At 40.2% G+C, this 26,225-nt stretch overlaps 1 protein-coding gene across 1 annotated transcript in view; it reads right to left on the bottom strand.

The window, feature by feature from the left end:
* LOC140941354 (TNF receptor-associated factor 6-like) overlaps positions 1 to 18,120 on the bottom strand; it is a 40,365-nt gene extending 22,245 nt beyond the window's left edge. Inside the window, exon 1 of the mRNA XM_073390339.1 lies at positions 18,047 to 18,120. The gene's annotated coding sequence lies outside the window, so the exon portion shown is untranslated. The remainder of the gene's footprint in view (positions 1 to 18,046) is intronic.
* Between the last annotated feature and the right edge of the window lie 8,105 nt (positions 18,121 to 26,225).

Genomic DNA, 26,225 nt, shown 5'->3' with positions numbered 1-26,225 from the left:
ATGGTCAGGCGCGCCTTTCTCAAAGTGCTTCGCATCTCATTTCCGGTTCCGGTAGTTGGCCTCAGCGCGAAGGTTTCGCTCTTTGGTTCGCTTTTGCCGCAGAAAACATAAAAAATCTACCACTTGCGCTTCGCGCTCATGAAAAAATTTGAGCTCGACTTGTTGGCAAGTCTAGGAACGCGCGCGTCGATCTGGGCCAAAAATATCGTAATAAAGGTGGCGTCACCATCATACCTCGTTCCGAGAAGTAAGGCCTAGAAGCGAAGTTTATATCATCACTCAAATTACACCGACCTCATTCCTAAAGGAGCTGTTGGCTGTTCTTTCCGTATTGAATTTAGAGAAGAATAATGTCCGCCGATGTCACAAACTTGCTCATGAATCCATAGCAACAGTCTAGCAATTTAGCCTGCACCACAGACGAAACTAAACTATCGTTATAAAAGTCTGTCTGTGAAACAGCACCGGAATCCTTATTCTACGGGGGCCCCACCTGTGTACTAGGACTTGAGTATGAGCAATAATTTGCCTATTTAGAAATGCAAAATGTACTTCTGGTAATTCGTCGAGTCCAGGTAGGATCTGTTCGTTTTAGATTACTTGGCATATCCCTAAATACTGCTAAGATGAATATGTCATTTAAAAGGTGTTAAATGTCCCTGATCTATCCTAGTTGTTCTTGTCGACGTAACTGTAGTGAGCACGAAGTGCTCGCAATCTAAAAACTTTTTTTACAGAAGACTACTATTTAGACAGACATTAGTGGGCATTGCTACTTGTCATTATCAATTCACAATAATCAAAGAAGAATAAAGAATCAACGCAATTAGTGATATGCCGGGTGAGTTGATAAAGGGTCGTTGAAGAATAGCCAACAGGGCGGCCAACAGCATCTTGGGAATGAAGCCCCAATGTAACCTTGCGCAAAAATATCAACCTTGTTCCCAGGCTACTTTCTCACTTTCACACGATGTCATATTTTTGATGACGTCACCTTTATTAGGAAGAGTTTTGGTGTCATTTAATTTACAATCTGCAATCTGTGGTCTGCAGTCTGCAAATGTCATACACCCCTCACAGCGCATGCTCTTTGATCCAACCAAAACTTTTTGCTTTTTTTATATCTACTTCATCTTGTGCTGTTTCGGTATCAGAACTGAAGAAATTCAGTTAACGGAGTGCTTGAAGAATTTTCAGGTATCCAAGGCTCTTGTGGTAGCTGCTGACAAAATACCGTTAAACGTTTCCAATCACAGATTTGAGGCTTGAAGTTTGCATATGCTTGACAGTTGATTAAATATTTCTGTGGACTACTTCACGAGGCGGTAAGTGAAACCCGAATGGCTTGTTAAGATGAACGTATAGAAATTCCAATAAAACTTTCCAAAATATGAATTTAGCGTCCTTTTATTTATGCTTATTTATGCTCAAGACTTGTAAATATCTAGTCGCATTGTACACGCATCACTTTAGGGAACGATTTACTTTTCCTGTTTTTCTTTACTTGCAAGTCTGTTTTTGGGCAGTTTACGACAGGAAGCTCAAGTTTTCGTCCATACTCGGCTACTTCTAGTCTGCTACGCAGCCGTTTTTTTTGTTGTTGTTGTTTTGGGGAGGAGCGTTGCGTGACGACACTAAAAACGGTTGTGTAGCAGACTAGGCTACTTCGTGTGAATATGATAACTGGAAGTCAAAGAAAAATCAGCAATGTGTCATGCCGTTCTTGTAGCTGGAAAAGATGTCGGTGTATTTTTATTTTATTTTTCACATTCAAATCTTTTTTTGGATCAATTTTCGATATGTGGCTAAGCTATTTTATTTGAAAGTTGGAAAATCTAGTAATTCTGCCTAATTTTAATTAGTCGTGCAAACTGGGGTTGTTTTGGAATCGCTGAAATCAAGAATCGGCCAGAGTAGCCCATCGTCCGGTCGTGTTTAATCTAGGGTAAAACCCGCTCACATGCCAGACACGCCGCACGTTCAACCGCTCTCGTGCAAACTTGAATGGACCAATCAGAAACACTTTCTTCTTTTTTTTTTTTTTTCCTGAAACCAATCAGAGACAATCTTGCTCCAGGGTTCCCCACAGCTCTTGATCTCTTTCCTCTACATGCGCAGAAGAGCTCTGGCTCGAGATTGCCAGAATCATACTAGCCTGAGAAAACAGCGACATTTCGCGAAGACACCGATGGTTTCCCTGCGAAAAAACGTCTGAGAAATGAGGGCAGAAATTCCGTACGGATAACGTATCACTACCGAGAGCTGGGTAGTGCTTCTGATTGGTTGAAGCAGATTTCCCACGCGGCATTTCTGCTATTTCTAAAGTACTCGTGAGTGTTGTTTTGTTTTCGGAGAAAGGCGTTCAGGAAACGAAAAATCGATTTCGTGAATGGAGTCCCGGAAGCGACATCGCGGGCGACCGGCAACAGGACATTCTCAATAGTCTTTGGAGATAAGAGAAGCTTAGTCGCTCGATCTGGTATGGTTCTAGGAGTTGTGTGTGGCTTACGAAAAGAACAAACCACACTTGGAAAGAGGAAAAGAAAAAGGCAAGAGTTTGTTTAGCTCTGAAAACTACGCAACAGGCCGCGCGATATTCACCGTTCTGGTACACTTGTAATGTTCCTTTTATCTTTGCTGTATGATCTGTTTATAATGTGGTTTCTTATGTGTTCTACTCGATAACATTTGTTTTGCAGAGCACTGACCCGACGCAATGCGAATGAGTTTGTTCATTTGCTGATAAGCAATTGAAATTTATGCTCAATTTAAGATAATCTTTATACTCATACCTGTGTGTTTTTGTCACCGGTCAAGCGCTATTTGCAGATATTTCTAGGTTTATAAAGGGCAAACAGAGAGATCAGTAATAAAAGGTTTGTTTACAAATTTTTTTTGCCGATCCGTGACTGCTTTGTTAACGTGGGTACGTAAAAGACCTCTTAAAAAACCCTTAGGTATATGTTTGTTTCAAAGCAGGACAGGGCTGTAAATCTTATTCTTATAGGCTGCAAAAGATATCTGAGGAATAGCAAAGAATAAATATGAATTATGGCAGTTATGGGGATATATAAAATCAAACCAAATGTACGGAAATACTCCCGCGTCGCGAACAATAAATTTGAATTATATAAATTTCCTTACGTGCATCTAACTCGCTTCCCATTGGTTTAAAAACAATCAGCTACTGTCGGAACTCACACATGCGCAGTATCGTGAACCTGTCCCTTTCACACGGCACTCAATTGGTTGAATCAGTGCGTTTAGGTGTTCCGTTCACACGGGACCACCTTAAGTGTACGGAAATTCAGACGCCTAGCCGTTCAAAGTTCCGTGTGACAGAGCGAAAATATTGAACGGTCCCGTGTGAATGAAGTGTCCGGTCAAAATTTTCAGCCAGTCGAAATTCGTTCAGTTGTGTGAACGTAGCCTCAGTCATTACCAAAACTTTGTAGATATAACGAACCTTTATATAACGAAACCGTCCGTATAACGAAAGATATTCGACGCCCCATTAACAATGGTAATAGGAAGGAGTGGAGTCCAATTCGGTCTACGTCTGTAATCATACGAGTGATTCACAAAATCCATTCACGTTCCCCTGCTAGAGCTTCGATCTCCGACGTTGACCAAAAGGATCTAAGCTCTGGGAACAAGAATGAACAAAATCAGACGATCGCGAAACGGGAGTCCGAGTTGTTTAATCACAAGTATGACTGACTCAGACCGAATTGGACGACAGGAAGTCCTGTTGGCAATTAATCAAAACCGTTACAATTTCCGAGAGAATAAATGCATTCTTTTTTGGTGAAAAGAGCATTTGAATACCAAATGTCCAAAATTAGGGAAAATATCACTGGCGGAGACACTGTCTAATGTTACAAATTTGTCCATTTTGGAAAATCCCCAGTTTGGTTGGGTAAGTGATTGTTGCCATGGTTATTGTGATAACTTATGTGATTGGTGGATTTAGCTGAGTGCACTTAATATGATTGGCTAATGTAACTGTCCGATCACAGCCATCTGTCCGATTACACTGTCCGATCTGCCTCGTCCCCAGTCGCTCGCGATCACTTTTTGGGGGATATTTGAGTAAATTACTAAGGAATGCGAGGACGAAGGGAGTGATTCTACGCTCGTTCCCATCATCCCCCTCTCGCGCTCTCGCTTGTCTAGGGCTCTTGCGCGTTACCCACTGAGCCTTGTGAAAGCCTGCGGAGGAGACAGCTGTCCGATTACAACCCTACACAATGATTTGTTTAAAGTAAAGCAGTTAACGTACCAATCAATGCAAATTTGAGGAAATTGTAATGGTTATGATTAGTATAGGTAATAGCATGATTAGTAGTGATATTTGGCATAAATACCACGAGTGATATTTCAAAATTGTTATTCGTAATTTCACGAGTTGTTAGGCGAGTGAAATTTGAGACAATTTTGAAATATCAGGAGTGGTATTTATGCCAAATATCACGTACAAATCATGCTATTATTTGTTTATACTACTACCCGCAAAAGGTTTGTAATTTTCACATGTAGGTATTTCAAATAAAGCTAAAATACCACTGCTCTAAGCCAATCAAATCGCAGAAATTTCTCGTGTAGTGGTATAAATGGTATAATATATGGAAACGAACCTTGATATATAGCAAACATTACAAGGACATTATTATATTTTGCCATTTGGCAGTCCATTAGCCCGTTTCAGGGCTGTACATACACACCTATGTTCACTTAGTGGAGATTACTGATTATCACTTGGGTGTCTGAAAAACTCAGAACTCAGTGATAAACTTGTTGACTGGAATGGCAATGCGATCGTCACCTTGGGGTGGGTAGAAAACGAAGACCTAAAGACCCTCCCTCCGTTCCTCCCCCCTCAAAGTCTCTTGAAAACAAATTTTAAACTGTCAAAAGCTTGTTTCACGGTAAATAAGCTCTATTTTTATTTTAAGAATAATTATAATAATAATAATAATAATAATAGTTGTAGTAGTAATGATAATAATAATCATAATCATAATAGAAGTCAGGTGAAGCCTTAGTTAATCGTCCACCGAATTTCTAGCGGACAAGGTATGTCGGCTAAAGGGGGTATGTCACAGCAGAAATGAACACAAAGCCACAGGCCAGAGAGCATTTGTGTCGTCACGAAATTAAAGGCTCTTCCGAGAAGCGTCACGTGACGAAAAAACACCTCGAAGGAGAGACTGAAAGGAACTGACTTATGGAATAGATAGGAGGAGGGAAAACAATAAAAATGAGGAGGAGGAGGAGGAGGAGGAGGGAAAACAATAAAAATGAGGAGGAGGAGGGAAAACAATGGAAATGTGGTGGTGGTGGTGGTGGTGGAGGGAAAACAATAGAAATGTGGTGGCGGTGGTGGTGGTGGAGGGAAAACAATAGAAATGTGGTGGCGGTGGAGGGAAGACAATAGAAATGTGGCGGTGGTGGTGGTGGTGGAGGGAAAACAATAGAAATGTGGTGGTGGTGGTGGTGGTGGAGGGAAAACAATAGAAATGTGGTGGCGGTGGTGGTGGGAAAACAATAGAAATGTGGCGGTGGTGGTGGTGGTGGTGGAGGGAAAACAATAGAAATGTGGCGGTGGTGGTGGTGGTGGTGGAGGGAAAACAATAGAAACTTGGCGGTGGTGGTGGTGGTGGAGGAGGGAAAACAATAGAAATGAGGAGGAAGAGGAGGGAAAAATGGGAATAAAAAAATTGCGGAAGGAAAATAACAAAATTGTGAAAAGGAGAGGGGTAAGTAAAACTTTGTTTGCAGTGTAAAAAAGAGCTATTTTGCCTTTTCCCTCATTAATATGCACGATTTGCCCGCCAAAAATCAGTCAACGGGAACTAGGACAATCACAGCAGCAGCAAATAGGACAAGAGCTAGTTTGTCTTTGCCCTCATTAATATGCACGATTTGCCCGCCAAAAGTCAGTGAACCGGAACCAGGACAATCGCAGCAGCAGGAAATAGGACTTGCATAATTACGTTACGTCTCAGTGATTTTAAGTCAGAGACAAGTTTGACTTTACTCCTCAGGCACTATGAATTAACCAATGAAAACTTTTCTTATTTTCTAACTAACCAATAGAAAACGAAGACGTCTATCGACCTTAAAGTAACTAGAAAGCCTAAAGCAACTTAAAATAGCACACGACCTTATGTTAATGAGATTCCACCGCAAGTTAATGAGATTCCTGCGCATTTTATTCATGAGATCAAGACAATAGCCTATGACGTCAGCGACGTTAATGTATTCCTCCCCACCTTAATGAGAATCCTCCCCAAAAAAGAGGAGTAACCGGTGCGCCCTATACTACTTACGCAATACCTTAACAGTACTAACGGGACCAACTGGAAATTCCAAAAGTAATTTTCTGTTCAGGCTTAATTAAAACTCGCAAAGCACATTAAGTTTCAATTTTGATTCTGTTGGATATTACATCGAAAGCCCTTCTAACTATCCGAGTGAATATGTTTTTATTCGTCTGGGCGATCAACATATAGCATATTCAGTCTAAAGACTTTTTACACGCTTGAAGAAGCTGAAGCTTTTTCTCTGGAGATCGTGGAAGGGCATGCCGCTCCCGCGCACGCCAATTACTCTACGAAATAATTTTTTATTCGTTCTAAATCGACTTCCATCTGTTCGCCAGACGACATGAATTGACCCGTCCCCTCCGCAAAAATCGGTCTCACCGCAGCCATTAAAAGGGAAAGTATGACACGCAAAGCTTTCCAGGAGATCCGTCCGCCATTTCAATTGTCTTTTTTGACATGGATGGGATTATCCTTCCCAGTTCTTAATTAGGCGTTACCCTCGAGGGCAGCCCAATAATGACGGAGATGATCTAGTTGGTCTTCTTAGGGGGCAAGGGATGGTTTTGGAACCCCGACGCTCACCCTCTCGGTACATTTGAAATACCGAGTCCATGCGGTGAGCGGCTCGATCCCGAAGCTCTTACGGAAAAATAGGAGACTGTGAACAGTCTATCAGTGTTACAGTTACTGTTATCACTAATTATTTTATCATGTTAGCCAAAGACTAACTAGACAGTCATTTCTTTACGTTCCGCAGTTCCGCGGTTTCGCGGTCTGCAGTGATTAGTTTTAACCTTGACAGATCTTCACAGGGAACCTGAACGCCGTGTTAGCTGTCATAAGCAATTGTTATTTACCTGTGTTCCTGAGTGTCTTTATCAGTCGTTTTGGAAGTGATTTAAATTTATAATAGATCAAAGACTGTTTACTTTGCTGGTTACCATCTTCTTGTCTGGCACAGGCTTTGATAGATCGTGCTCGCAAAAGTATCATATACTACTGTAAGTCCCAGGTTGACGGGGGTGCTCCCTCATATAAGCCATAAAGGCATGTACTTCCCCAAAGGGTAGGGTTTTCGCTGCCTTTTGGTCTGAAAATGGGTATAGACTTTGCCTACTTTGGTCCAGAATCAGGTATAGTTTCCAGGGAACTACGGGAGTGAATGAACTTATTCATAATTTCTGTTCCAAATGACTAAAAGAGAAAGTAAAATATGCAAATTCGAATGGATTTTAAGAAATCTTTTTGGTTGCTGTTCTAATCTAAGTAATAATGACATAATTTTTCAGAAACCAGGTCTGAAAACGGGTATGGATTTTAGAGGCCAGGCCTGAAAACGGGTGTGAATAATAACATTTTTTGGTCTAAAATAGGGTCGGAAATCAACCTCGTCCCCAGGGCGCTTTTCCATGGTTTTGGAGGTGGGGCGGGAAAAGGCCCTGGTATCGGCCGGCCAATCCGTCATTTTGATTGGTTGATTGATTTAGGTAATTCATGTAAGAAAATGGCTAAATGAAACTGATAATTTATGCTCCACATCCAAAGCCAGGGAAAAGCGCCCTGGGGACGAGGTTGGTCGGAATTTGGAGAACCGAGCGGCACACCCCCACTAAGAAATGCTAGCCGACCTTTTTGCCTAGTCGGGCGTGTCGTGCAAGGGACACAACAGTTCAAGTTTCCAATTATTATTAAATAATATCCCTCCTCGGAAAAGAAGAAGGGGGAGAAAAGAGTTTCTCTGCGAGGGGTCATCTCCGCCAATATCATGTTTCAAATTCTGTTATGAAGAACCTGTAAGCTATTACTTTTTATCAAATTCTTTTCTCATAAAAATACAACCGAAATTGGACCAACAGAATAGAAATTGAGTGAATAAAACGGAATTTAGAGCATCCCAACAAAACGGAGCAGAAATTGGCGAAACAGAACAGAAATTGAAGATGTCTCAATTTCTATTCTGTTTTCCGACGAACCGAGTGGAACCTGAGTAAAAGCCAGTTGAACATTATAATTTATACAGCAGATTCCCGCTCAAAGAAAATTTATTCTGGCCTTGTGACCAGGCTCCAGTTGTTCAAAAGGTGGATAGCGCTATCCACCGGATAAATCTCTATCCACTAGATAGTGCAATTGGTTCCCTCAATATTTATCCAGTGGATAGTGATTTATCCGCTGGATAGCGCTATCCACCTTTTGAACAACAGGGGCCAGTCGGTTTTTACATAGTCTCCCTTTACGGGGCGTTTCAGACACAACTTTTATGTCCGAGACAAAACTCGATGGCACAGCCTCAGATAGTTTTCTCCAAGAACCGGGATATCGCACTATTCGACGTGATCGTAAGAAAGGAGCTGGTGGTTTGATAGCTTTTGTACGGGAAGATCTTCCTGTCTGTCGACGACGTAATCTGGAGCCTGAATCAGTCGAATCATTATGTTTAGATGTCATGGATTCAAGAAAGGCTCGCTTTATAGTGTGTGCGTGCTACAGATCACCTAAATTCTGTCAAATCACTGATTTCTTGTCGTCGCTTACGTCAGCCACAGAGCTTATGTACGAAAGCCATCAGGAAATTTTATTGATTGGTGATGTTGATATCGACATGCTTGTTAGGGAGCATGGTGATGATCCAGAGAATAACTCACTTATGGACTTTTGCGATAGGTTTTGTTTGCAAAACCAAATAAGTGAACCGACAAGGGTGACTGAAAAAACAATGACTTTACTTGACGTTATTCTCTCCAGCCATCCAGAACAATACGCAACTTGTGGTAATTTGCATATGGGGCTCAGCGACCACGATCTTGTTCATGCAGTGCGAAAAAAAAGGATTACCAAGGGCTAACGCACATGTAATTTAATACAGAAAAATGCGACAATTTGAAATAGACAAATTTTTAAATGATCTAAAAAATGTCCCTTGGAGTACTGCATACATTTATGACGACGTTGACGATTTTATGGCACCATTGGGCTAAGTTGTACATTGAGGTGTTGGACAAACACTCACCAATAAAGAAAAAACGGGTCAGAGGTGATCAGTTGCCCTGGATAACTCAACAAATTCAACGCGAAATTTGGCGTCGTAATCGATTGTTTAAGAAACATGCAAAGAACCCAACAAAGACCTCTTGGGAGGAGTTTGGGAAACTGAGAAACAAGGTCACATCCCTGAAACGAAAAGGGTTGAAGGCGTTTTGCATGGAGGCATCGACAAACACTAAACATCATGGTGAGTTTTGGAATAATTTGAGATCCATGTTGCCAAGCAAAGGAAAGAAGCAATAAAAGATTCTTCTGATTGATAACGAGCGTGTAATTACTGATTCATTGTCTCTGGCTGAAATGTTCAACAAACACTTCTGTGAGGTGGCTAGGAGTGACTTAGACTGTAAGGAAGGGTTGAGTTTGTTGATCATCCTAGTGTTAAAGTCATCGCTGAGAAAACTCGAGATAATTGTTTTAACCTTGTCTCAGTTGATGTCAGCTACATAAGGAAAATTTTGGATACTCTAGACCCTCGCAAGGCTGTTTGTTGCGATAAAATATCTCAGAGGTTGCTACGTTTATCCTCACCTATTGTTGCTGAACCGATTACCCGTTTGATGAATTACTTTATTACTAATCGACAATGGCCGATAGTTTGGAAAAGTAACGATGTTGTTCCAGTATTTAAGAAGGAAAGTGCGACGGAGAAGACCTGCCATCGACCAGTTTCTGTTCTGACTGCCTTGTCGAAATTATATGAGAAGGTGTTGTTCGATCAAATTTATGAAACCTTTTACTGGAGGCTCTCACCGAATCTGTCAGGCTTTATCAAGGGTCATTCGTGTTGTACGGCGCTATTGAAATTGACTGAAGAAGATTGGAGACCCTGTCTAGACGGAAGAGAAGCCGTTGCAGCGGTGGCTATCGACCTAAGTAAAGCATTTGACTCTGTTTGCCACCCACTTCTGCTAGCTAAATTGAAGGCATTTAGTTTCACGTATGATGCGCTGGAAATTATAACCGCTTATCTTATTGGACGGAGACAGAGGGATAAACTTGATGGTGTACATTCTACGTGGAGAACCGTAAAAACAGGTGTACTACAGGGGTCCCTGTTAGGTCCACTCTTGTTTAATATGTATGTTAATGATCTTAATTATTTTATTGCCAATACGTCTTTGAGGCTGTATGCAAACGACACCACTCAATACGCCTCGGATGTCTCACCAATGGTTTTGCAGTTTGTAATTAACTCCGATCTGAGTGTGCTATCGAGATGGTTCAGAATAAATTTTTTACAGATTAATACCGCTAAAACGCAAGCTATTGCCATTGGTCCGTCATCATACCAGTGCGAATTCCATCTTAATGATTCTAATGTCCGTACGAAGGATACTCTTAAAATCCTAGGAGTGGTCCTAGACTGCCTAGATAGTAAATTAACATTTAAAGCGCACATAAAGGAACAGCTGAATAAGGCCTGCACAAAGGCTTCGGCTCTGCGGAGAATACGTAAGTTCATTTCTAAGGACGTATTAGTTCGTCTCTACAAGGCTTATGTTCTCCCTCACCTAGAGTACTGTAGTCCCCTTTTACTGGGAGCAGGCAATACGGAGACTACCAAAATAGAGACAGCTAATTATTTTATATTAAGAACTATATTAGGCTATTCGAAGTCTGTGTCATATGACTTCCTCCTCAAAATGGCTGATATCAAGTCCTTGGAGAAACGTAGGCAATTCCAATCTTTAGTTATGTTACATAGATGCTTGTATGACAAGGTGGCACCTTATATCAGTGAATTTTTTTATTTTAAGGATGTACCGTACAACTTACGTCGGCTTAGCATAAGGCTGGATCTACCTGGAGTTTATGGAGGGGGGCGCAAGGGGGGTCCGAAAACCGCAAAACCGCACAGAAATACGCCAAAAAACCGCAAACCTCAGCGGATTTTTTCCCGAATACCGAACCACGCGTACATGTAGGCCACAATATGAAAGCTGACGCCAGCAAGACTTGTGATATATTCTGATAACATTGTGCGTTAGTATTATACATACCATCATAACGCTAACGATATATTGTACTACACTATTATACTCTATTTACTACTAACCAAATGCCAAGTATGCTGATCATGTACTTGAACTAGTATTGATATCTCCCTTGACTATGAAAAACTCTGTCACTGATCCTGTACGTCTTACATTCGGACTAATTACTTTGGACGACCCTGTGCTAGTTTTGGAACGCGGAATAAATGTTTCTTCTGGAATTGTGACCTTCTTGTCTCGTAAAGAGTTCACGTTCAGTGGAGAAGACGATTGTTAAAACGTACAGCTCTTCCGTACCGAGTTCTTGCACCTATTAAAAATGTCGCCGAACTTCCAATTTCCCATTGGAGCAACGTGGAATCTTCTTCAACTTCTTCATCACTGCTTTCATCAAAATTGTCCCCCTCCTCTTCCTCCAACTGGCTTACTGTGGCATCGTCTGAAGTATCATCAGACTGCACGTCAAATGCAATGGAGACAGGGTTCTCAAAGATTTCACATTGAGAACACGAGGCTGTACGGCTGTACGAGCTAACATCCGGCATGGAATTTCACGAAGTCGACGCATCATTGGCCAAAACGGTTAATCACATTGAGTATTAACTGGGAAAGGCCGTAATTGCAAACCACAGAGTTAAATTGTAAGATGATATAATGAACCCTGATGCGTTGTAAAACAAAACACTTGGCTCGCGCTTGCAAAACAACCGGATGCCGACCGTTCTAAAGAGTGTTATCACCGCAGACACTTTTTTTTCACCGAAAACTGCGACTGAAAGGTTGTAATAACCGCAAACCGCTTAGTGTTTTGAAACCGCAATACCGCAAGTTAAAATAAAAATTACCGCAAAACCGCTCCAAAAATAACGCAAAACAGCATCACCGCAAACCCTTACGCCCCCCTCTTTATGCATCGATCCTTTACATTTTTAGTCAGCAAACTTTGGAATGCGTTACCTCCAAAAGTCAGCATTGCGTCATCTCTTTAAAACTCACATAGCTTAGGGGGGTGTAGTGCTTGTAAATTTTGTAAATAGCGTTAGTTTAGATTCTGCTTTTAGCTATTTTGTAGTTTTATAGTTAGTATTTTAACAGTAGTAATGTATAGGTTACTAGCATAATTTTTTTTTTAATTTTCAATTTTCTAATTTGTATACACGTACACGTTTTAACGAGAACTTTAGTGCTCCTGGGTGTTACGTGTTGTTACGTGTTTAAACAGGGGCACCCAAGGAGAATATAGTTCAAAACCACTTACAGCTGATTTCATTGCTATGTATACACCCGGATTTTCAGACATGATTCGACGGTCATGATTCGACCTGTCATGATTCGACACTAATCACGTGACGTATCGCTTGGCAGTACGTAAACCGTAAACGGTTGCAAAAATAATTGAGAGTTCTGCCGTGGGATCCGAAACAGTGAGAGAAAAATCTGGCTAGGAAGGAAAGCTTAGCACTAAAGGACACAAGTGTAACGAAGCTAGAATCCCGACAAATGCGTTTTACCTGAAGAGGAAAGCTTTGTTGCCTGGAAAGCGGCGACATGATACAGAAATTATGATAACATATGATCAGGTGATAAACCTGGAGTTCGATTGCCGAGTACGAATGTATTTGTGTAGGCGATTTCATAATGGACGAAATATTATCAATACGGCGAAAAGCGAAATAGTCCAATGGTATGGTGGCCGATATAGACATAAGACGAATAATAGATGGCAAACGTATACAAACTTAACAAAAAACACCCCAACTTAATTAACATCATGTCAACTTAATGATACCCAGGCAAACTTAATAAAACGCATGCAAACTTAGTAAAGAGCAAGCAAACTTAATGATACGCGTGAAAACTTAGTAAAGAGCATTCAAAGTTATTAATACGCATGCAGACTTAATAAAACGCACGCAAACTTAGTAAAGAGCATTCAAAGTTAATAATACGCATGCAAACTTAATAAAACGCATGCAAACTTAGTAAAGAGCATTCAAAGTTAATAATACGCATGCAAACTTAATAAAACGCATGCAAACTTAGTAAAGAGCATTCAAAGTTAATAATACGCATGAAAACTTAGTAAAGAGCATGCAAACTTAATAATACGCATGCAAACTTAGTAAAGAGCAAGCAAACTTAATGATACGCAAGCAAACGTAACAATATGCATGCAAACTTAGTAAAGAGCATTCAAACTTAATAATACGCATGCAAACTTAATAAAGCGCGTGTAAACTTAATAATACGCTTTCATACTTAACGGAACATGCGCCACCTTAACAAAGAGCATACAGCTGGCGGTGTTCTGATTACTTAGCAGCCTGGCTTTTTTTCCATGTTTTTGGCGCGTTCCGACCGTTCGTATACTCTTTACTAAGTTTGCATCCTCTTTACTAAGTTTGCACGCGTATTATTAAGTTTGCATGCTCTTTACTAAGTATGCACGCGTATCATTAAGTTTGCTTGGTCTTTACTAAGTTTGCATGCGTTTTATTACGTTTGCTTGCGTATCATTAAGTTTGCTTGCTCTTTACTAAGTTTGCATGCGTATTATTAAGTTTGCATGCTCTTTACTACGTTTGCATGCGTTTTATTAAGTTTGCATACTCTTTACTAAGTTTGCATGCCTATTATTACGTTTGCTTGCGTATCATTAAGTTTGCTTGCTCTTTACTAAGTTTGCATGCGTATTATTAAGTTTGTGTACTCTTTACTAAGTTTGCATGCCTATTATTAAGTTTGCATACTCTTTACTAAGTTTGTATGCTCTTTACTAAGTTTACATTCGTTTTATTAAGTTTGCATACTCTTTACTAAGTTTGCATGCTCTTTACTAAGTTTGCATGCGTTTTATTAAGTTTGCATACTCTACTAAGTTTGCATGCTCTTTACTAAGTTTGCATGCGTTTTATTAAGTTTGCATACTCTTTACTAAGTTTGCATGCTCTTTACTAAGTTTGCATGCGTTTTATTAAGTTTGCATACTCTTTACTAAGTTTGCATGCCCTTTACTTAGTTTGCATGCGTTTTATTAAGTTTGCATGCTCTTTACTAAGTTTGCATGCTCTCTACTAAGTTTGCATGCGTTTTATTAAGTTTGCATACTCTTAACTAAGTTTGCATGCGTTTTATTAAGTTTGCATGATGTTAATTAAGTTTGCATGTTTTTTTCTAAGTTTGTGTACGTTTTGCCATCTATTATTTGTGTGTAATGCCTATATCGGCCACCATACCAATGGTTTATCGTTTGTCTTCTTCCGTATGACAAGGTTTCGGTATTTTGCCGTTGTGAATACCACCCGCAATTTACATGTAACAGTGATGCAAATGTAGTTAACAGGGAGGCAAATTTATATTTCTTCAAGTTGGCCATGGTACTTTTTCGTCCTTACTTAGCTTCCGCATGGTTAAAAAACTACAGGAAAACTTGTCGTTTTGAAAAGAAATCAAGAGAAAAATTGATCAGTCTGCCGTTGTGAAAGATTTTGCTGGAGAGTTTAAAAGTTTGTTGACCATTGAAAAATATCACAATGTTCGGTGCTCGACCTATGACCCTAGTGAGCCAAATAAAGAAAACCATACAAAAAAGAAAGCAACATTTGTTTTTATTGAAAAAGGGTGAAATATGATATTTCTTTAAAGATCAAGGTAGAAGCCCAAAAACAGTTAAGAAAGGGGCCGAAAAACTTATTAATCGTGACGTCCACACGCCCGATAACATGTATTACGATCAGATTGCGTGACTTGTATGATAGGCTGTTGTCTGAAAAGGAGAACAAATTTATGGATCACAGTCCTCTTTTTCTGAATTACAAGAAAAACATTCAAGCTATCACTAAAGTAACTTTCAGATTGTGTGCTTTGATTCCTGTAGGATACTGTACTGCTTGGTAACCTCTCGGTCGAATCATGACGGTCGAATCATGACCGTCGAATCATGTCTAAAAATCAGGGTGTATACACAGCACTGAAATCAGCTGTAAAGATAGCATTGTTGAAAGTATTTCAGTATATGAACGGTGGATATAGGCATATTTTTATCCCTTAAAAATTTTTCATCTGTTCGGATTTCCTAGTTGAAAGTCTTGTGATCCGAAAATTATAGGGATCAAAACTTACTTTTCGAAAATTTTAGCGGGAAAAAAGGCTCCCGAAAATTCTAAGTGACCTTTTTAGGGTAAAAATCCGTTAAAATGGGCAATTATAACATTTTTTAGATGTTCGAAAATCCTTGCAGAGGCTGGCAAGCAAGAAATTTTACAACAAATGCTCCGAAAATTCTAGATCTCAAATTGTCTTCCGAACAGATATTTTCCAAAAACTGACCTTGGGTGCCCCTGGTTTAAATAAAGGATTTGATCTGATTTGACAATTAATTATAGTAATTTATTTTATGTCTCGCGCGGGGAGGGAATTTGAATCATCCATTTTCAACATGGCTGCTCTTGGTGGACCGACTTCGTTGAAGGAGTGTTTGCAATGTTATGCTGTTGATATTAATTCGAAGACGTTTTGAAAGGGGTAACCATGACGCAGATAGCTTGGGTTATACAGTATTATTTCGCATTGATTCTTGTGAGATATTCAGGTATTGAAGGAATTGATCGAAATTGATCCGCGAGTGATCGACCTCCTTCGTGAGGTCAAGGATACAATTACTGCAAGACAGTGTACAAATTCTCAAACGGCGGAAACTATATTCACTTTTCTTTACCCCAGCCCCGGCGTTTTGTAAACTATTAGTGAGTTTACGCAACAGGAAGGCAGGAAGAAGAGGACGGCACTGAAGGTTTGACAAACGTGACAGGGCTATAACTTGCGTGTGTTGTGTTTTCTGGTCTTTTACAGAAACATCTGTTTAAAGGAAAGTGAAGTTTGGCGAAAAGTTCTTTCAAACAAAATTATTGTCACGCTTGTCACACAAGGTTTGCCGTCTTCTTCCCTCTCCCGTCCTCCCGTAAGTTCACTATTTTCGGGGGACCTTGCAGCGGAACGCAATCTGCAGATGTAGACGCAAGACAAAAATAGTTAGGCGTCCACGTTTCTTTCACTTGAAAATAGCCCCGGCTTCTTCGCCGGTGAGGGTCAACAAGGAGAACCGCCGGCGGAATGTCCTGCGAAAAGGGTACGAAAATTTTGCATCACCCTCTGTTGGTTACTCGCCTGTGTCTGTGGCAAGGGCGACGACGGACGACTAACTCTTTGCGCTGTGTCGCTGGAGTTTTCTGAGCCACTTTAGACGCTGTTACGGGTCTCGATGAGGTCTTTGACCTATTCAAGTAAAGAAAGACACCTGGATGGAAGGTCTTTGGCTACGCGCGGCCATGTTGAAAATGGAATAAATTCTTATAACGTTCAACTAGCTCTTACTCAGGTTCCACTCGGTTTGTCGGAAAAACAGAATAGAAATTGAGACATCTTCAATTTCTGTTCTGTTTCGCCAATTTTAACTTGAACTACTTGCAAAATAAGACATCAAGTCTTTACCACATTCGACGCACGTATACGAAATGTAAAATGTAAAAATAAAAATGTTTTAGAAGTTTTAAAATCCTCGAAATATATTTCGCTCTTCGATCCTCGTCAGTAGAAGAAACTTTTCGCCACTTTGTGCTTCGTTTTGTTGGGATGCGTTTCGTTGGGATGAGAAAAGAATTTGATGAAAAGTAATAGCATATAGGTTCTTTATAACAGAATTTGAAAACAGGATTTTGGCGGAGATGACCCTTCATACCTGAAGAGACGTAACTGTCGCGCGCCAGACGTACATTGTATATTTGAAACCGGCAAGGTAAACCGTCTTCGATCTAATTCAAATCCCTTCCAAAACGACTCATAAAGACTCAGGAACACACTAAAGTAAATAACAACAGCTTATGTTATAGGTAATAAAGCATTTGGGATACCTGTACCCGTGCCATCTTTGACAGAAAAGGTACCCGGCTTTCAGTTGTATTCCTTACTTCATACTTGACAAACAGCGAAAATCGTCTACTTTCGCAGCGACTATTTTGGGTCCTTTACAGCACAAAGAGAGGAATGACAGATTTCCCTTTCCTTTCATATACTAAAACTAGTGCTATACCTACCTTTTGATGTATCTAAAACCTGAAAAAGATACCCCTCTCTGGCGGTGCCTCCCCGTGTAGGCCATAAAATAGGGGATACCCTCACCCGCTTAGGATTGGGAGTACCCCGGCCATAGGCAATCCCGTCAGCTACGCAGAATAGCTACAGCCTGTCCGTTTATTTTAAGTTTATACTTGTTCTGATGTAACAGCCAATTTTAATCAGGGGCAGAAATGAAGAGTTAAGCTGCCGCTAAGAGACCAAACATCATCCAACATTTCCGACATTTTGCATCACAAACAAATTTTTGCTCGTTTTTCGCTACACTCCACAACACCTCTGCACCTCTACACTACACTACACAATTTTTGCGACATTCTCATTGTGCCGTCATCGCAAATACACAACGTTGGAAGAAAATGTTTGATCATTTAGCCATGGCGTTACGATTTTGTCATTTAATTTACAAGTTATTCTACGGTTAACTTAAAGACTAGCAAAAGTCATCAATATAATGCAAATTGCACGAAACTAACGTGACACGACCGTCCCGTAAGTAGTAGAAGACGGACGAGTTTCCAAATTTAAAGATTGTATGCTTACCGTTAAAATTGATAATGAAAAATATAGACAAACTCCTTGTACAGACCGGCGCGTTCTACTTGTTCAGTCCAAACTGACCTTCGATTGGGTGTTTTTCATTTTTTTTCTGGTCTTAGTTTCACTTCCGTAGGGAAATTTCCCTTGTTTGACGTACTCGAAATAGCCTATCTGATTGGAACAATTATGACAGTTAGGACATGCATGACAGGTTCGAATTCCTGATTATATTCTCTCGCTGATTGTGCATATCACGCGATCGATTTTACAGTCTCTGCCTCAAGCTTTGCCAAAAGTACTCGCGTGCAATTTCTTCATTGTCCGGTGAGTATATCGACACTATCTATCGATCACAATAAATAATTTTTACCGTTTATTTCTCGGGATGTGTTAAACGTATGCAACTTGCCTTCAGGGGCTTTGTCAGCTGGAAAGCATATGCTCTGAGGTTATGCAAATTACTTTCAACTGTCAAAATTCTATTTTATAACATAGCGCGCGTGCTTGCCCTATTGAGCCGCTATGAACAAAATCTTTATTTACGCACGCCCGTGCGTAAATAAGATGACGTGAGCATTTTTTTTTTTTTTACCTGGCTGCAAAGTTGTCGTCTTGTAAGCTGCAGTGCACTTTTCCTTCTCTTTAAAATATGGAAGAAACCAGCGAAGAACTGCCCAATTTTTCTATTGGCATTGACCTTTTAGGTCCCGATCCAACAAGCAGCAAAAATAAAGCCGCAAGTTGAGCGTTTCGCAAATTTGTCGAAGACGAGCTGCAGCATATTTTGGCTGAAAGACATTCACTGGGAACAGAACAGACACCAACTGGTCATCAACAACTTTTAAAGGCAAAAATTCCGTTTTTATTGTTGCTTTTAAATTTGTTATGTACTTTGTTATCTCCGGACAATCCGACTGAAGCAGGAAAATTTGTCTCCCAATAACAACACAAATTACGCAAGAAGACGTAAATATTATTACTCACAAAAACAACTGCTGCCAGGTCTACTCAAGAAGCCGTAATGACCAGCCAATGTTCGTAAATGAATATAATAAACAAGGATGACAGTCGTCTTCGCTAAAAAACATGTTTTCTGGATTTCGCCGAGCAAAACGTAAACATCTTTTTAGCAAATCCAAACCATACTACACGACTTCCCACGAACATGTCACGGAGGATAGCTGACGATTTTAACTTTAGGTGAACTTTAAGACTCTTTTACCTTTGTTTCTGCTTAGTTTCCATTGATCGTTAACGAATAAAGAAGCAAATTTTCTTTCTCACTGTTACAGAAAGAATATTTTCATTCAAACTAGACGATTGTGGCGTGTTCGTAATCAGCCAATAGAACCGTTTGTTATTGTGTCGCGCGTTACGAGAATGTTGCAGTTAAACAAAAAGCAAGCATTTTTGTCAGCTATGATATAAAAGAATTTGCTCATGCTTTTAGCTGTGCGTATATCGAGTTATGGATGCACTTGGGAAGTTTGGAGAGCACTCAAGAAGCGAGAGTTGCACTCGGCTATCGCCTCGTGCAACTCTTACGCATCTTTCGTGCTCTCCAAACTTCCCGCGTGCATCCATAACTCGATATACGCACGCTAAGCATGAACAAATTCTTAAGTTTTTAACGCGTGACTTTCTTCATCTTATCTGTCACGTCCAAGGCTCCGAATTTAGTGAGGTTAACAAGCGAAATGGGTTTAGATAAGGGATATTTCGATAGAATTTACGGAACGTTTCTTCATTGGTTATGGTAGATCAAGAATAAAATTGTGACGACAATTTTACTTGTAGTTTTGAAGTAAAAACGCATGCCATTCATAAAATAGAGCGCAACAAAAATTCAACAACAACATATAAGGGCCATTTATACGAGGAAAAATAAGACGCGTCCTAAATAAGACGCGAACTTTCCGTATAAACAGCACATTTCGTCTAAAATAAGACGCGACTTAGCTTAGACGCGACTTATTTTAGACGAAATGTGCCGTTTATACGGAAAGTTCGCGTCTTATTTAAGACGCGTCTTATTTTTCTTCGTATAAATGGCCCTATTGTCTTATTCAACAAAATAAATGGAAGTTGTATTTTACAAACGAGCTACAAAAGACGCTAGACCGAAGATAAAGAAAAAGACTGTTTCAAATCATTAACAATTAGACTTGTCTGTCGCTAGTGATTTTATAATTTAGATGCTGATAGACAAGAGACATCAAGTCTTTGTTTTGATCTTAGGGAATCATACATTATCGCGCAAAATTGTTCGATCGTGCCGAATCACTGCGACGTCGAGAAAAACAGAACCAAGCATCATTGGTAAACTACTCCACTATAAGCAGTCCGTTGATAAAAAGGGAAAGTAAACTCTGCTATTTTCCAAAAATATGCTCGAACACAAACAGTTCAAAAACATGGCACTTAAAGGATCTAACTCGTACTAAGGTGCCTCTCTAAGTCCGTTGAGAACAATCTGGACGAGCAAACGGTCGTGTTTATCTTTGCTGTGAATCCAGATAAATACAAGAAGGAATCTAGCGGAATTTTATAATGTTTCCTTCGCCAGGAGTTTAGTTTCGTCACGAAACTCATGGCCTGATGGTCTTGCATGTAATCGTTTACAAAAAACGGTCGCCGCCAACTCGATAGCCGCTTCATTATATGTCCACATACACTGAGCACAAGAAAAATCCAAGAGCCAGCAGCCTCTAAAATAACTCAATAGAAAGGTTCTGTGAACTTAATAGGAAAGATTCCATCACTCATTGTGGAGTACCCGTCATTAACATTGCCATTACAACGGCCGCTGATAAGAGGACACAGTAAATCCACGTAAAAACATTCCACAGGCAAACAATTTCAAAATAACGCCAAAAAATTATTCTGTAATCACCATAGAACGATTCTTAATACCAAACTTCGCTAACTATCGAACGATGGCTGAGATTTAGACAGATAAATATGCGTGTGGGGTGACATAGCCCCTCTAAGGACACATTTTTCTTCAGGCCCGATGCCGGCAGTCTCAAAACTCCAACGGCTCAGTTTTGACTGTTTTAACCTCGTTTAGCTTCGTGAGAAGCTTCTATATAGTATCTGATTTGTCCGTATCGATTGCTTTATTCCGTTACCGTTATATGCCGAGCACGGACGGCCATCTTACGGAAAAACAGGAGAATATACAGCTGGGTGTAGTGTTCAGTACAAAAATCACAGTCGTTTTTTAAAATAACAAGCACAAGTTACATTCATATGGTGTGAAAATAAATGGGACTTTCCCTAATATAGAAGGGCACCCAGAAAAGGATACCGGACTGATAGGAATAACGAAAAATTTGAGTTGGAATATTAAAAGTAATAAAGGCCTTTAGGCCTTGGAATACAGTGTAACGGAAATCCTAGAAGAAAAAATTGAAAATAATGAACAACCGGCAATATTCGTTATCAACCCCTAGTGCGAAATTATTTCAGAAATCTCACACTCATCGCACTGGGCTTTTCCCTTGCACTTGGGTCATGGGGACGTTTCAAAAGTTTAAAGTTTTATAACTGGAAAAATAAATATTTATACCAAATCAATTCGTTGATGGAGAGGGTTTTTTTCTCACACGTAAGCCGTGCAATTAGTGTGATGAAGTGCACATTTTTCGTATAACTGTGCAAGTTAGCAAAACGTTTCACAAGTGCACTAGGCTTACATGTTTCAGCTGGTTACAGAAGTAAATTGATGCTACGTGATGACTTACACCTCGATCAAAGGTGCTCAACCGTGATAAAACCTGTAAATTCTGATCTGAGCCCTAACGGGTGACGGGTGACTGGTTATATTTGACGGACGTCAGCGGAATTGCGAAGATCACGATACGTGCAGTAGTTTCCGTTAAACGTTAGCCTGGGTAGCTGGTGGTATTGTGTAGTAGTCGAGTGAGATTTGGCGGCGGAGCCGTTGTAATATAGTCGAGTGAGATTTGACGGCGCAGCCGTCACGAGCGGCGAAGCCGCGAGAACTCGTCCCTACTCCTTCTTTTTGGAACACGGCTCCGCCGCCGAAACTTTAATCTCGCACCCACACAATACCGCCAGCTACGCAGGCTAGTTAAACGTGTCCAAAACTGCTTTAATCCTTTCACTGCCAAATTTAGCAAAAAGCAAATTCGACCAAATGTCCATATTTCATTTTGTGAAAAACAGATAGTACCATGTGAAAGTACAGGGAGAGAGCTTTCGTCCGCAGACTCAAAAGTAAGAGTCACCTTACAAAACTCCATCATCCTCTCTAGCAGTGAAAGGGTTAATCCGACATTTCAGCCTAACGCCGTAAATGCTATTATGGCCAAACATCGACAAATTAAAACGTAAACGAAGCCACGCATCTAGTGTCGCATGACCTCCGCGGGAAAAAACCTCTTTATGATCCGTGATAGCCATCGTATGGCCAAGAGTGTCCCATTTTTCTCTCTTGATCGTGTTTCATAAATAGTCAATTAAAAGTAAAGAAAACACGGTAGTTCACGATTGGGAGACACATTCATTGCCTCCGTGTCTTCTGATCTGCCGGAGTTCATCCTGCAAGTGTTTTGATATTTTAATCATAACTCTTTAGTCTTACTGATAATGAAGATGAATAGGTCAAACCCCCTCTAACAGTATTTCTGCTCATCATTTATAAAAAAAGCGATAAAAGATATACAAAACTGTCTAAAACTATAGGGAACTCGTGGATCGAGCGACAACAATTGGCCATCTGTCCCCTTTGAATTGAAAAAGAGAACAATTGTGGTCGCCGTGCATGCATCTGTCAAACCACGCTTCGCGCGTTCACAATTACAAAAGATTGCGGCCATGGCGTGACGAGTTTAGCATTTTTAGAGAGGAGCAGTGTTACGTCACGTTACCATGAGGGTAGAAAAATTTCTGGATCGATCACAACAACAGGGAGTTTTTGCAACGGCGACGACGAACACCGAAAAAATAGTAGGTTTAGATTGGCAAAAAAAACAAAACAACTTTGCACGTGCATCACGCTTTTTTGTACATTTCCTAGCCGTTGCCGTTGCACGACTGCCACATGAAACTAATTTCACGCGCCCGCTTTATGGAGCACAACACAAAAATTTTCTTTTTTTTCCTAACTTAGATACGGTCCTTTCTGACTTAAACCAGAAAATTTCGCCAACATTTGACAAATTAAATGAAGTTAAATAAGATCGATGAAGTTTGAAACGGTGCGAATCCACTTTTTAAGTGACGTTTTGGTTTGTTGTTCATCCAGAAATTTTGCTACCATGGAAACGTGAAGTAACGACTTCTCCTCTCTATGTCTATTGCTCGCCCAAAAACTACGCTGTATTGTAGGCTGTAATTTATCTTGTAATAGTTGTGTTGGCTTTTTCAATGAAAGCCTTAAAATAGGCGTTAACTCAAATTCTGTGCGAACAGTTTGCATGGTATTTGCCCCACTTCTGCAAAATGATCGCTTCCATATCTCGCCTGTTCATGATACTGACCGACGTTCCACGTTAATGGAAGTTTAGTTTTTGGGATGACGAGAGATGTAATTCAAGGACGTGTTCATCAAAAAGTAAAATATAAACAAAAGTGCCGTATATTAACGTTTCGGGTCTGAGTCTTCATCAGTGGAGTTATAAGTACGCCGTTTGAACGTACCAGTGCAAGGTTTGTATACGCAATGGACCAAAATGTTAAACTTTCTATCGCACGTGCAAGGGTTTAAGTTCTTTTTATTTATATTTTTTATCCATGGAGAATACAAACCTTGCACCGGTTCCAGCGTTTTTATAATTCCTCTGGTAAAGATACAGGCCGGAAACGTTTGAAAAAAAAAATACATCTACACAGCACTTTTGTTCATATTTTTACTTTTCGATGAACATTTTCTTGAATCACTTTTCAAAATGCCACCAACCTAACTGGAATATATTCAGTCAATTGTTTGAAAAGATATGGTGTGTGTCTTCAAAGTTACAGCCTGATTCTTAGACGTCCGAGGTCGTTTGCGGTCCCCTATTTCGCTAGGGAAGCGAAAGGGACCGCAAACGACCTCGGACGTCTGAGAATCAGGCTACAAAGTTAATGAAAAATCTAAATGCGTCATGTATGGAGCCTGGCGAGACTCGAGTGCTGATGATGTTTTGAGCCGAAAAATCATCTCGCTACTTCGAACGAGAAAAAAACGATAGAAAAATCCTCGCAGCCTCGACTGTGTGCTGCTCTTTTTGATAAAGTTACGGCAAGTGGAAGAATGAGCGGACTATGTAAACAATCGGAGCTTTCACGGCACATTAAACAATAAATTCAGTCAATAAGGTTGTGAATTTGGCTCGAAATCAGGGCGTGGCTAATCAAGTGACGCTATCCACTCCCGAAAGCAAAAGAGAAATATCTTTAAGTAGCAAATGATGCTTAAAGCAAAGGGGAAAATTTCATATAACCCATGACGCATCGTACCTTCCGAACGCGCACGTGATCCTATGAACGGGGACGCGACAGTGGGAACAACAGTAGAAAGCGACGTGTTCCGCCGATTAAACCTTCTGTACCTTTGCTGTTTCGGTCTTTTTACGATTCTCGTCTTACTATTCCAAATATATCGTTTGTTAAGGTCAAAGGGAGTGTTTTGGCCGTCGATATTGATTAACTTGCAGTCGGATCGCAAAGGCAGTCTACTGCTACGAGAAGCTAGCGAGGAAGATCTTTGCTTCAGTACGTCCACAGGTAGCCCAAGCTGGAAATATGAGCATCGGCGAACATCGACATTGTTGCATAACATTCGAAATATAAGGATTTGTATAGAAAAAAAATCCTATCGTTTCCGTAACCTACGAAAATGAAAGGATTTCAATAAAAAACAGCTTATACCTTACATAAAATGTGTGTTACGTCTCTCCTTGGTGGTCCATGGGCCGATTTATGGCCATTTAATGGGTTGCACTATAAACGGTTTTCTCTCTAAACCTTTATGTAGAGAGAAAACTGTTTACAGCAGAGAAAGGGCAGAAAAGCGATATTTCAAAACGGTCGAACCCATAAAAATCGCGAGGTCGAAAGAGGTCGGAGCGTGGAACTAAAATCAAGCACTCCTTGTCCGCCGATATGAATAATTTATTAGAGCAAAACTTCGCTAAAATAAAGACAGTTTTTGATAATTGTAGGTCATCTATAAATAAGTATTCACTTGCGAGTTACAACAGTAAGGTTTAACAGAGCCTTAAACGAGAGCAATAATGCGTGAAATGACCAAGGAAACATTTTAAATTACCAATCAGACACCAAAGTTTAACAAGGCACATTGAAACTTACCTTGGATGAGCTCCATCTTGAAATTCTGCTCATTGAAAATCTTCTTCGAAACCCTCGAACGCTCTTTCAGCCGCGAAGCATCACGGGATATATGAAATTCCCCCCTTTCAGTAAAGCATTTGACTTTCAGAAGTGTTAGATGCATGTTTTTTTACAGTAAGGTAGCCGTCTACCTTACTGTAATCAGCACCATTCTAGCTGAAAGATACCGGATTGGCGAACCTGTTTCAAATTTGGCGGAAGGGACCAAGGATTATCCAAAACATCGATAATAACTGACTACATATGTCAGTGTGAGCTAAGGACAAGAACTGACTGAGTTAGACCGAAAAGAACAAACCAAACAACAGGTACTTTCCGGCTATGCAAAACAAAGACATGCAAATTAATACTCTCCTTAGCTTGTTCAAGCTCAAAAGTGTTTCATATCGAAAGCATCGAAGGAAACAAGCTACACAATTTATTAAAACGGCGAATAAACAATTTGAACATTATTTTGCGAACAACCCGGGGGAAACGACTTTTCACAACTACGACATTCAGCTAATAAATCTGAAACGATCACAAAAGCCTCCATTTGGATATGGAGAAAGTTATAGCAAGCCATTGCATAGTGGCTGTGTTCGTAAGTATTCCCTGACTGAACAATACCCAGATCAGTATAGCAAATAATGATAGGGCTTGGGTCAGTGGAGTTTTGGCGTTTTACATCACCTAAAAAAATTATTATATTCCTGCGGTCAGTCCTGCTATAGTTCTGGTAAGTATTAACGTTAGAAATGTGTACTTACCTTGGATGCAACCAGTAACGTCTCTCGTGCAGATTGTCAATAACCGCAAAGTGCTCTTTCGTTCCAAGAAA

This window comes from Porites lutea, chromosome 6 (assembly GCF_958299795.1).
Source record: "Porites lutea chromosome 6, jaPorLute2.1, whole genome shotgun sequence".
In the NCBI taxonomy this organism is placed as follows: Eukaryota; Metazoa; Cnidaria; class Anthozoa; order Scleractinia; family Poritidae; genus Porites; species Porites lutea.
The sequence above is the reverse complement of the archived record's forward strand: the minus strand, read 5'-3'. Positions and strand labels throughout refer to the sequence as shown.